This window comes from Pteropus vampyrus, unplaced genomic scaffold (genome assembly GCF_000151845.1).
Source record: "Pteropus vampyrus isolate Shadow unplaced genomic scaffold, Pvam_2.0 Scaffold185, whole genome shotgun sequence".
NCBI classification, from domain to species: Eukaryota; Metazoa; Chordata; class Mammalia; order Chiroptera; family Pteropodidae; genus Pteropus; species Pteropus vampyrus.
The window spans coordinates 1,755,872-1,767,723 of record NW_011888966.1 but is presented as its reverse complement, the minus strand read 5'-3'; the positions used below and the strand labels follow the sequence as shown (position 1 = coordinate 1,767,723).

The window sequence follows — 11,852 nt, the reverse complement described above, 5'->3', positions numbered from 1 at the left end:
AGAGAGAGAGAGAGAGAGAAAATCTGTGAAATGGGCAGGTTTTCCATGCTTCTGATGGACAGTGGATGTAAAATGTTCTGGAAACCAGCCCAAGACTGTCTGAGGTGGGAGACAGGAGCAGATAATAGCAATCGATTACTTTGGTGCATGCCACCTGCTTTCTGTTTGTTACTCAGCAACCTAGAGAACATGAAGCTCAGAGAGGTGAAGCAACTTCCCCCAGGTCACCCAGACAGAAGTGGAAGAGAAGGTGGGAAATCCAGGTTCATACAACTAAAAGACTAAGTTCCTGTCACTATTTATTTTACTCCACCTCCCAGTGCCCAGGGTCCATGAGTCCCCAAATCGTGCAAGACTACCTGGCTCTGTGTCCCCTCCTCTTGTTTCCACAGAGTTCCCTTCCCCCCCCGTCCCTTGTGCACCCACCATCATTGCTGCTTTTGCTGTTCGAAGAGCACTTACAGCTGGTTTTCAAAGCGTCCCATCTCTGGGGCCAGGTTTCCTGTTTCAGGCAAAATCTAAAGATGTGTGTCACACCTTCCCTCTACCATCCATTACTCCCAGGAGCTGCCACAGGGCCAAAGCCTCCTCTAACACAATCTATTTCATGTGCAGCACTTTTCCTGTGTTTTTTTTATTTTTGTTTTGTTTTGTTTTGTTTTGTTTTAAATAAAGCATTTTCCCATTCTGTAGACCAATTCCTGGGGAACTCACAGCAGACCTGAGAAGTAGACACAGTTGAGATTTTTCACTCTCATTTTAAAGATGAGAAAATGGAGGTTCAGGCAACCTGCGAGGATCCCCTCAGCTTGCAAAAGCTCCGAGCTGAGCTAAGCACAGTGTCAGGCCCCAGGTCCACATTCTTCCAAGTTGCTGGAAGGTCGAACTTGACCTAGAGAACAGGGATGGGGAGATGAAAGATCTGCAGAACCCTCACACAGAGAAGATCGTGGGTTTGGCAAACAAATGTAAATCATTTAATTTCCCTTTTTACAGTGCTCATTGTGATGCACCAATTACAACCTGGTAAAGAAAACACACACAAGCATGGTGTGGTTTCTAAATGAAGTGACAACAGCCAGCTCAAAGTCTTCTGAAGAAGGGCAGGGCCGGGCCAGTTCAAGCCTGGCAATCAGGGGGACAAGTGCCAAGGGCCATCTCTGGATGAACTTTCTCGAACCTCTCAGCTGCTACTCAGAGCGGCTCTGCCCTGATCTTGCCCTCATCCCAGACCATTTCTCATCCACTCCTTCACCATCTGACTTCCTGATTCTTCAGTTTTCTTCACTCGATCATCTGGAGCTAAATACTTTTAATGGCACTCAAATCAAAAGATTACATTATTCAAAAAAAAATTTTTTTTTTAAAAAGAGGTGGGATTGTTCCACAAGATTCCCATCAATTATTCTAGTTCATTCTCACCACTCGCGTGGGCTATGGGGTAGGCATTACACATCCTACCTTCTAGCTAAAGAAACTGAGGCTCGGAGTCCTGGTGCCCCACAGCAGAGGTCCAGAAAGACCCCCACCAGGTGAAGCAGGGAGGGATGGTTGAGATCACCTGGTCTGGGGATTGCTGCCCAGTTCTCCACTGTCACCACCACTACACACACACACACACACACACACACACACACACACACACACACACACACACACACACACACACACGTGCACATCATTTTGTTTATTTGCATTATTCTCCTGGGCCTCCTATTTCTTAGTTTATGATTCCTGATTAAATTCAATCCACCTCCTGACAGAAATGGAGAAACCAAGGCCCAGGGAGCTGCAGGGACCTGTCTCCACCACCAGTGACATAGTTGAGCGAGGATGACTTGGGGAAGCCCTTGCTTGTCACCTTTCCCCACTCCCAGCTGTTTGTATGCATCAGAAGCTGAGAAGAAAGTGGTATCAGCAAAGCAAGGAATACCAGGGTCAAGTTTAGACACCATTCCTGAGCCCTTGGGGATGTGCCAGCACGGGGTAGGGATGGGGTGGGGACAATGTTGACTCTGGGAACTTGGCTCTTTGACTGGCCTTGTGGCCAGACTCTTGTCTGGGGCTATCTGCTCCAACAGGCATGGAAATTCTTATCATTCCAAGGTCCTCTCTTCACACTTGTCTGGGCTGGGTCTGTCCTGAGGTGGAGCTAGGGTTGGGGGACAGAAGAGTGAGGAAATGGTACCCCCCCCACACACACAATTGCACTCACTCACTTGTATGCTGTGCATACCACTCACCCCCACCCACCTCCTTCCATCCAGTACTTAAGAGTTTTGGAGCCAGACTGTCATGTTGGAATCTAAGGTCAGCCCTCACTGTCACTTAACTTGGCTTCAATTGTTTATTTGTAGAAGGGGATAATAGTACTTACCTCAAAAAGTGTTGAGATTAGATGAGATATTAGGAAGCCACTTAGCACCACACCTGCCATAGCTATATTGTTACTGTTATTTATCTGACACATCCCTCTAGCTCACTAGAGTTCCCCATCTCTCTACTACACACACGTGCACGCCCAGAGGCTAACTCTCAGGCTACCCTCAGCCAATTGATCCTCACAGCTCTGCCACCCTCTGACCCCATTACTCCAGGCAGCCTTGGCCCCTCAAGGCCTAGGTATGTGCCATGTGTGCCCAGTATCCCCTCTGCCCAGAATGCCTTCACCTCCACCTCTTTACAACTCCGGCCCCTCCCACTTTTCCTTCCAGTCTCACCTCCTCCAGGCAGCCTTCTCTGACTGACCTCTGGTCTTCCTCCCCTGAATTGCTGAGGCCCTCTGAGTGAGTCATTGCCACTTGGTCTGCCTTGGAATTCCTGACTTTGTCGGCGAGAAAGCCTCTTCCTTCTTCCTCCCTAGAGTCTCTTAAAATTGTAAAAAGCATTTTCTAGACAGTTTTGGACACCTTAAATCAAACTTCAGATTTCTGTGTCACCCTATGTCCTAGCAACTGTCATCACCCATCACGTTTCTTCCTGGAGCTGGAAACCGGGCAAGCACCTAGAGGCCATAGGGTGCAGGTCAGTTACCCAGATGGCCAAACAGGATAATTTACAAATTAGGAAAAGCTGGAAGGACCCCCACTCCATTATTGGGGTCCCTGGAAACAGTTCTGCTGAAGGACGGGGAAACAGAGAGGGTCATCTGGAGCTGAGGGTCCCTGAAGCCCACCTGTAAAAACAAGTACCAAGGTAGGCCCTGCAGTCTGCAGGACAGAGGCCTGAGGTCGGGGAGAGGGAAGGGCAGGACCCAGACTCCTTACCTTCCGTGGGGAGGAGGAGGCAGACTTGTTCTCAGAGGCCCTGAAAGGTGCCCTGGGAACCAACCGTGAGGGTAAAAGAAGCTGCAGGAAACAGATCCCACCTGACGAGGGGAAATCTAACCTTCTGGACAGCCCAGCAGACTCAGAGGCAGTGAGTTCTCCACCAGGTGACAGGGGAGGGACAGGCAGAGGCTGGTCAGCGCCGGTCAGGGTGGGCTTGAGGACCCCTGCGTTGGGTGGGAGAAGGACCAGAACTCTTCTTCGATTCTTCTAGGCTCTCAGAGCAACTGAAGTCAAAGTCAGTGATATAAAGATCTGGAAATTTGGTTCTAAAGTTCCGTCACGTTAAAGTTCTGAAACGCCACACACAAAATTCTAAATTTTCTAATAGACATGTTTTAAAACATAAAAAGAAACAGGTGAAGTTAATTTTAATATTGTATTGAGTTTAACTCAGTATACCCCAAATATTATCATTTTGACATGTAATTAATATAAAGATATTATTAATGAGATGTTTTAAATTCTTTTGTGCCAAGTCTCCAAACTCTGCTATGTATGTTTTTTCTCCTACACCACACCTCGATTCAGACTAGTCACATTTCAAGTCCTCAACAGCCACATGTGGCTAGTGGCCACGGCGTTGCGCCGTATGGTTTAGAAACTTAAAATCTATGACTCACTTCTCTAAAATTCTAGGGTGCCATGCCTCTGAGATTCTAGAATGCTACAGCATATTAAGGTTCTATCATCTACAACTGTGATTCCACCAGATAAGAATGCTTCCCCGAGTCTGCTTGTGGACAAGGCTTCTTCCCACACAATTTTGTGTGTGTGGACAGAACTCCAGGTCCCTGCAGGGCCCCTGGGGTGTGAGGGAGCAAGGAGCCCTCCCCTCAGCTGCCCCACCATCTGGCCCAGCTGGTGCAGCAGGGGTGGGCGTGCCTGTGTGCCCAGGGCGCTGGCCTCGCCATGGGGAGCTGTCTCGCCAGACATCCCTCCAGCTCGTCATCTACCCATCCATGTGCACAAGCCTGGAAGTGACTCTCCAGCCTTTGAGTCCAATATATATATGGGAGCTATGGCATAACACGTGAATGGTAAGCTAAAAGTGGACGCTTCCGAGAAATTTCTCACTTGTGGCAAATGCACAGGCTTCCCCAGGGCTTTGAGGCATTGAAGAGAATGTTCAGTCATCTGCGGGTACTTGGGTCAGAAGTTTGAGAAGCACTCACTGACACATCGGGCTCCTTGGGGTACAAACTATGTCTCATTCCTCTCTGTATCCTCATGTTTAATTCAGAACCACCCACATACAGCGTGCCCAGGGATGCTTTGGCCCACACTTCCATCGTCCCATCCTTATCATGGAACAAGCCAAAATGGCAGCCTTAAACTGGTGGAAAGAGGTCTGTTTCGGGAACTTCAGATAGGTGTGGGTCTGAATCCTGACTCTGTCACATATTAGCTGTGTGATCACCTCTCTGAGCCTCAGTTTTCTCAATTTTAAATGAGTATAAAAGGACCACCATGACCAGCCCAGGCCGAAAAGTGAGGGAGGGGGAGGTGTCTGCTGCAGTCCAGAAGTCTGATTTCGGATTCAGAAGGCAGGATGGAGCTGAGGCCTCAGGAAGGAGCCCCTGGGCCTCTGGGATGAGAAGGGACCATGTCGAATTGTCGCTGTGGAAGCCCCACCGTCCACACTCCGGGGAGGCGGTGTGCAGTCCAGAGGGTGACTTGGGTGGAGTGATGGAAGGATCAGATGTGTGTCATACACCTCGGGTCTCCTACCAGATGTGCTGGGCTTCTCATGTCTGCCAGTGTGCCCCTTAGAGGCCCAGCTCACAGCAAGGGTCATTTGGCAGTGGGGGCTCAAGCACAAGCAGGCTGCCAACAAACTCTGTGGCCCTGGGCAAGTGCCTTCGCCATAGCCTCTGTACCACACTCTCAGTTTTGCAGAGGAACAACACGTTCACTGCCTCTTGCTTCCCAACAGGGGCTATGTGTCCCCCCTGGGCCAGAGCTCAGCAGAACTTCTTGGAAGATGTTTCCAAAAGCATCTGCTTGGAAATGGCCTGTCTTCCCTACAAGATCTGGGGGCTACATAGCCTTTTTTTTATAAAAACCACCCTATATATATAGGTTGGGGAGGAAGCGTGTCCCAGTCTGCCTCCCTGGTTTCTGTCCACTGTGGAGAGCCTCTTGGGGCCGCTGCAGCAGATGGAGCTGGAGTGTGTGTTTAAAACCCCAGATGGAATCCTCTGAGGACAGAACTGGTCTCCATTTGCTCCAGGCTGTAGTGCGGAGGGCGGAAGTTATGTCTGAGGAGGGCATAAGTCAGAGACCCACCGTTTGGGGCTGGAAGAGTCAGAAAGGCTCTCTGAGGTCATGTAATGTTTGCCTTGACTGGTGCAGATGGGGAAACTGCGGCCTGAGAACAGAAGGGGTTTCTTAAGCTAGGCACAAGGCGAGTGTTGTGCTCAGCCCAAAGAATGCCTCCCGGTTCGCTATGGGCTCTCTACCTGCTCCTGAGCTCCCTTTCCCATCTCAGCCTGCAGGGGAAGCCAAGGGGAAAATGCACATGGCAGATGTCAGGGAGGCTGAGGGAAGGCCTGACAGTGCCCTATCCGGGAGGCTGATTTCTTGGCTTTGGGATGCTTGTGCCAGACCCAGGGACTTTCTGGTTCCAACCTTGCCCTTGCCCCAAGTTCCGCCTTGCCCCAGGCCCATAGGTCCTACAGAGGGTCTAGGAAATAGGGGACTTAAGCACAGCCAGGAGTCTAGGTGAGGCAGAAGCTGGAGCTGGATGGGGAAGGTCTCGGTCAACAATGACCAGCCTCTGCATCTGCTGTGTTATCCAGCTCTAGATTCCATTTAAAAGTCCTTTTGTAGCCACAGTCCCACTTTATCCTCACGAGAGCCCAAGAGGAAAGGCGGGCAGGAAGACCTGCCATCAACATGGAAACTCCCAGCCCTAATGCCATGCAGAGGGCTGGTGCTGGAGCTTTGTTACTGTTCCACTTTTTGCAGGTGGGGTTAACTGAGGCCCAAAGTGGGGCTGTGCCCTGTTTCAGGCTACAGAGACAGAGGAAGGCCGCTGGGGAATCATCAGCTTAGCCTCCATCCAGGGAACCCTCTACCTTGCTCTGCTCCCAGGCACCCAGATGCTCTGCAGCCAAGGAGACAAACATCAGGAGTCCCCTACAGCCACATTTTCCAAGCTGGGCTGTTTCTAGGCTGGGTTTCCCCCCTGGGGAAAGCCCCAAGGCCATTCTGCATGGTCAGGAGAATCAGGGAGGAAATGACAAAGATCCTACAATGAAGGTCAACAGAAAACAGTCCGACCTTTGGCTTCTAGGATCTTGCTCTGCCAAAGTTGGGGTGGGAAGTATGGGGTGAGGGGCTGGGCAGCAGGAAGGTAGACCTAGAATCTAGATTTTTAATCACAAGTTAAAATTCAAATTAAATTTTAATTAAAATTAAATTAAAAATCACAAATTTTTAGGAGTGAGGCCGGCCTGGGTTCGAGTCCCGAGGATGCTACTTGGCAACTGTGTGACACTTGTGTGGCACAAGAGTCTGTGACTTCACCTGGGCTCCCTCCTCTGTTAACTGGCTGGTACCCATCTCCAGCGTAGTGGGAGTCTAAGTGTACACAAGCTAAGTCCATGGCTAGTGCTGAATAAATGTTAGTTCTTGCTCAAATGCCCCTCCAGGAACCAATCAGGTCCTGCCCCACCCTCAGCTGCCACCCTTTGCTGCCATAAATATGGTCCATAAATATTTATTGAATAAACAAATGAATGAATGATTGTTACCAGCCCCAAATACAGCAAAATATAGAGGAAGGCTTTGAACTAGTCTATCAGGAGATCTGACAGACTCTGTCACAACTCAGTGGGTGGCTTCATTTTTTAAAGAATTAATAACTCAAGCCCCATCCCGTCTGATCTCAGAAGCTAAGCAGGGTCGGGCCTGGTTAGTACTTGGATGGGAGACCACCTAGGAAGACCAGGTGCTGAAGGCATAAAAAATAAAAAAATAAGGGACCTTGTAAGCTGACAAGGTCCTAGCAATCTGTGAGGTCAACTAAAGGTCGCCTCGCCTAAAAAATAAATAAATAAAATAAATAACAACAACAACAACAACAACAACAACTAACCTTTCTAAAGCACTCGCTACGTGCCAGGGTTTGCCAAGAACCTTAAAGCACTTAGTTCTCTCAGCAGCACTCAGAATGTGACTATTATTCTGTGTTTCAGATGAGAAAAATGAGGCACAGAGAGGCTAAGTAGCCCTCCAGTCACATCGCTGGTTAGTGGCCACACCTAGATGTGGACCAGCCCCCTGTCCCCAGAGCTCATGGTCTTCACTCAGGAATGGCCAAGGCCCCCTTCAGCCCTCCCTTCCAGGTTCTTCCAGCAAGTACTCCCATGGGGGAGGGCACCTTCCCCAGGCAGGTGCTGGTGCTGCTCAGGGCTTTTGGAGGCTCCTGCAAATCAGCCTTTAAGGATGTACATGGGAGATGGAGTGGGGACTCTGCCCACTTCGAGACTTGGCTGGGCCCTTTGTCAGAGACTAATTCTCACCACTTTCCTGGTGTTTCCTGACCAGAGGGAAGCAGGAAGCAAGGCCACAGGGATTTGGGTTTCAGTTCCTTTGTCCTCCCTTGGCTCATCCTCCCCCTTCCCCGTCCCAACGAAAGTTGGACCTTCCTCTTCCTTGTCCAACCACTGACCTTGAACTTGAAGTTCACTCTCAGGCAGACTTCCCAGCGTGAAGGCAACTCAGGGCTGGGAATCCAGGGGCAGTGTTCTGTGCTCTGCTGAGAACCAAAGGGTGCTTTTCTCTCTGTGTGGGAAGAGTTGGAGAAAGTCTGCCCCAGGATAGGGGGACGGGAGTCAGGAATGTACCAACGACTCACATCGGTTTACAGAGAAGCTCCGCAGTGACTGTGTGAGCTCATCCCGACCACCCTGCTGAGAGATGTGTTAGATGGTTATCACCTGGTTTGACAGAGGAGGAAACTGAGGTCCAGGAGGATTAAGTGACTTGTTCACGATTATGCAGACATTTAGAGGCAGAAGCAAATGTTTACCCAAGTCTCCAGAGATTGCATGACAATAATAATTATTATTATTAATGCAAATATTTACGGAGCTCTAACTCTGCCAAGAGCTTGCCTCTCATTATCTTATTTATTTAATCCTCTCAGCAACTCTCAGTAGTGGCTCCATTTTACAGATAAGGACTGAGGAACAGAGAAGCAAATCACCTGCCCAAGTCCAGTTATTTTCATCCACTAGTCAAGAGTGTCAAAGCCAGATTTGAACTCAAGTCTGTCTGGCTCTGAAGTCTCAGGTCTTGCAGGCAAGATAAGGCTACCTCTACTTGGGGTGGAGGAGTCACCCAGTTTCCCAAAGTAGGGCCTGGGATGAGCCTGGCGTCACCTGTTCACGGAGCTGCTTCAGGCCTGGTGCACACAGCCCCTAGAAGCCCCACAGGCAGCGGCCCCTGGGAAATGAGGCAGGCCCTGCAGGCCTTGGGGCAAAGGGGAACCACATCAGTGTGTGAACACGCTACGCATAGCAGCAGCTCCACAGAAGAACATGTGTGCTCAGATTCTTTCCTTCCTTTTTCCCTTCCTTCCTTCCTTCTTTCATTCACCAAATACCAGCCAAGAGGCCCCCACATTTCTATATGCAAATATTCTTTTCTTTTGCCGATCTCCCTAACCAGGGACAGATACATAATTTATGGAGCCCAGTGCAGAATGAAAATACAGACCCCTTGTTCAAAAATTAAGAATTTCAACACAGTGACAGCAGAGTGTTCAACCAAGCGTGCGGCCCAGTGTGAGAACAGAGGCGGCCCGCCCATGCGCCGGCCTGCCTCAGCTCATCTCGCCCCTCCCTCTCTGGCTCGCCCCTTCTGAAACTTTGCCCTGCTTTCACATCCTCGGCATTCCAAGCTCTTTCCCACCTCAGGGCTTTTGCAAAGGCTGTTCTCCCTGCCGAGGACCTTTTCCCAATCTTCTCCTATAACTGGCTCTTTCTCATCCATCAGGTCTCAGCCCAAATGCCAGCTCCTCGGGGACGCCCCCTTGGCCCCCAGGCTGAAGTGGCCACCCAGATAGCTCTGCATCACATCTGCTGTTTATCCCTTCCTGGTGTGCATCACAATGTGACCTTACCTGGACTTATCGGTTTATTGTTTATTGTCCATCTCCTGAGGGCAGGGCCTATGTCTGTCCTGTACAGCACTGAATTGCCGGGGCCCAACCCAGCACATAGTAGGTATTCAATAACTATTTGTAAAACAGTGAATGAAAAAATGAATGAATGGACAGAACCCTAACATACTAATATACCCCTCTGCCCCCTATTGCCTCTCGCCTTCCCTCTGCAACACAGACAAGCGCAGGAGTGCTCCCCAAATATCCTGGTGCCCAAGGCAGCCCAACACAGATTGCTGCTGAGACCCAGAGGGGCAGGTGGATCCTGAAGTCCTGAGGCAAGACCTAGGGAAAAAGGGAAAGAAAGAGGGAGGAGAGAGGGAGAAAGAGGAGAAGAAGCAAGAGAAAGGAGACAGAGCTGGAGGGAAAAGAGTAGAGGCCGACAAAGAGGGGAGAATGAGCTGGGCTGGGTGATAATCCTATTTCTTCTCTATTAGCAAAACTAATAATTATTATTAATACCTGGCCCCTCCTTGGCCCTTTCATCCAGGTTGGTGGGGAAGTTTTGAAGATGAAAGTCTGAGGGGCCTCCCAGATGCAGGTTATAGGGCTTCACAACCACTAATTAAACTTGGCAGCCCCCTCCAATTACCTCCCACCCCCACCCCCAGGATGCTGTGTCACTAACTCATTGCCTTTCCAGGTGGGCACACAGCAGCTAGCTACTCTCTGGGCCTGGCCCTTCTCCAAGAGATGCAGAGTAGCTGCCACTGGGGGCATGGGGCTGTCAGCAGAGGCAGTCTTGGGGGAGGTGCCAGAACGAGGAACCTCACACCAGGTGGCACTGAAACTCAGGAGTCCTGCCCTCAGCTGAAATTACAGCCCCATCCCTGACGCTGCCCCCTCCTACCCACCCCAAGGTCTGTGTCTCTGGGTCCTGCCAGATGGCAGTGGGGGAAGTACCACTGGGAAGGAGGCTCTAACTAGACAAAGAGTCAGAGTCGGCATGTCCAGCCTCCGTGCAGCCCCAAGACCATGTGGGCTCCTAGTCTCCGGCATCCTCAGAGGCCATTTTGTTCCACCTCCCTCAAAGGGGCCTCCCGTCTCAAGCGACCATGACCGACATCAGCCCGGCTCCCCTGCGCATCTACAGTGATGGGGCCCTTGCTACCTCCCGCTGCCGAGCTGCCTGAACTGTGGGCTGTGTGATCTCATCCAATAATTTAAGTACAATCGAGAAGCTCCTGAAGATACAACAGCAGCCCCCACCTTTCCAATGAGCCCCAACTGCCTTCCCTACCTTTCTACTAGGATGTTTCAATGGGTGGCTCCAAAAATAATAGGGCCTGTGCTTGATTCTCATCCTCCACCAAGGTCATAAATCCCCCACCTTGGTTCTAGGCGCCCCCACCTTGGTAAGTGGCCCGACCGTCCACCCATCCCTCAGTCCTAGGACCTGGAATCATCCTCACCCTGTATCCAATCCATCTGGAAACCCCACAGATTCTGCTTTCAAAGCATTTCTCAAATCCGGGTGTTGTCCTCCATCCTCACAGCTGCCATCATGCTCGGAGCTGCCATCATCACCTGCATGAGAGATGACTCTTCAAACAAAGCCAGAGTGGACTTGGAAATACACAAATCGGAACATGCCATGCCCTGATTAAAACCCTTCATTCCCTTCCCACAGTAGGTAGAATACGATGCATGCTCCTCACCAGGGCCCACTAGAACCCTGGCTTCCTGGACGATCTCTCCTCTTTCCTTCTCCTTGCTGGCCCCGACCTCCATGTGGCCCCTCAGCTCTTCTCATTCTTGGCAGCTTTGGCACTAGCTGTTCCTTCTGCCAGAATGCTGGCTGTTTCCCCAGCCCTCCTCACGGCTGCACCTTCTCACCCTTCTGGTGTCTTCCTCAGAGGCCCATCCCCGCCTCCTCCAAGAGAATGAGCCCACCTCTGTGACCTCCTCGGTTCTGCCTGTTTCCTTCACGGTACTTAAAGCACAACCTGTAATGATAAAGTCATTCGCTGGTTTATGATATATGTCTGTCTTCCCCACTAGATTGTGTCTTTTTATCTATGCTATCCATTGCTTTATTGCTCACCAATGCCTAGCACAGTGCCAGGCACGTAGTAGGTGCTCAACAAATGTGCTAAATGGATTAGTGACCCGAGATTCGTATCCTGGTACCACCGACACATTGGGTCCTGTTCTCCCCTTCTGGTGACTCAGAGCTAGGCCTTGGCAACCTGGTCCTGCAGTGTGGCAAAGCGCACAGAGACCTGGATCGGGATCCAGGAGGCCTGGAGGCAATCTTTGTCCCTTTAGTCCACTCTGAAACCACCAGGTGACCTAGGCACATCTCTGACCTCCTGCCTCGGCTTCCTACTCTGGGAAATGAGGATAATAAT

At 50.5% G+C, this 11,852-nt stretch overlaps 1 long non-coding RNA gene across 2 annotated transcripts; it reads right to left on the bottom strand.

Moving 5' to 3' along the window:
• Nucleotides 1-31: 31 nt before the first annotated feature.
• LOC111746360 lies at nucleotides 32-8,292 on the bottom strand. Of its 2 annotated transcripts, none has more exons than XR_002783061.1 (4): nucleotides 8,005-8,292; nucleotides 3,388-3,553; nucleotides 2,721-2,868; nucleotides 32-892 (listed from the first exon to the last, which is right to left on the bottom strand). It is a non-coding gene; the product is annotated as an uncharacterized LOC111746360 (long non-coding RNA). The 2 variants fall into 2 exon arrangements; XR_002783060.1 differs by having other exon boundaries at nucleotides 3,388-3,493; nucleotides 8,005-8,287.
• Nucleotides 8,293-11,852: the final 3,560 nt, after the last annotated feature.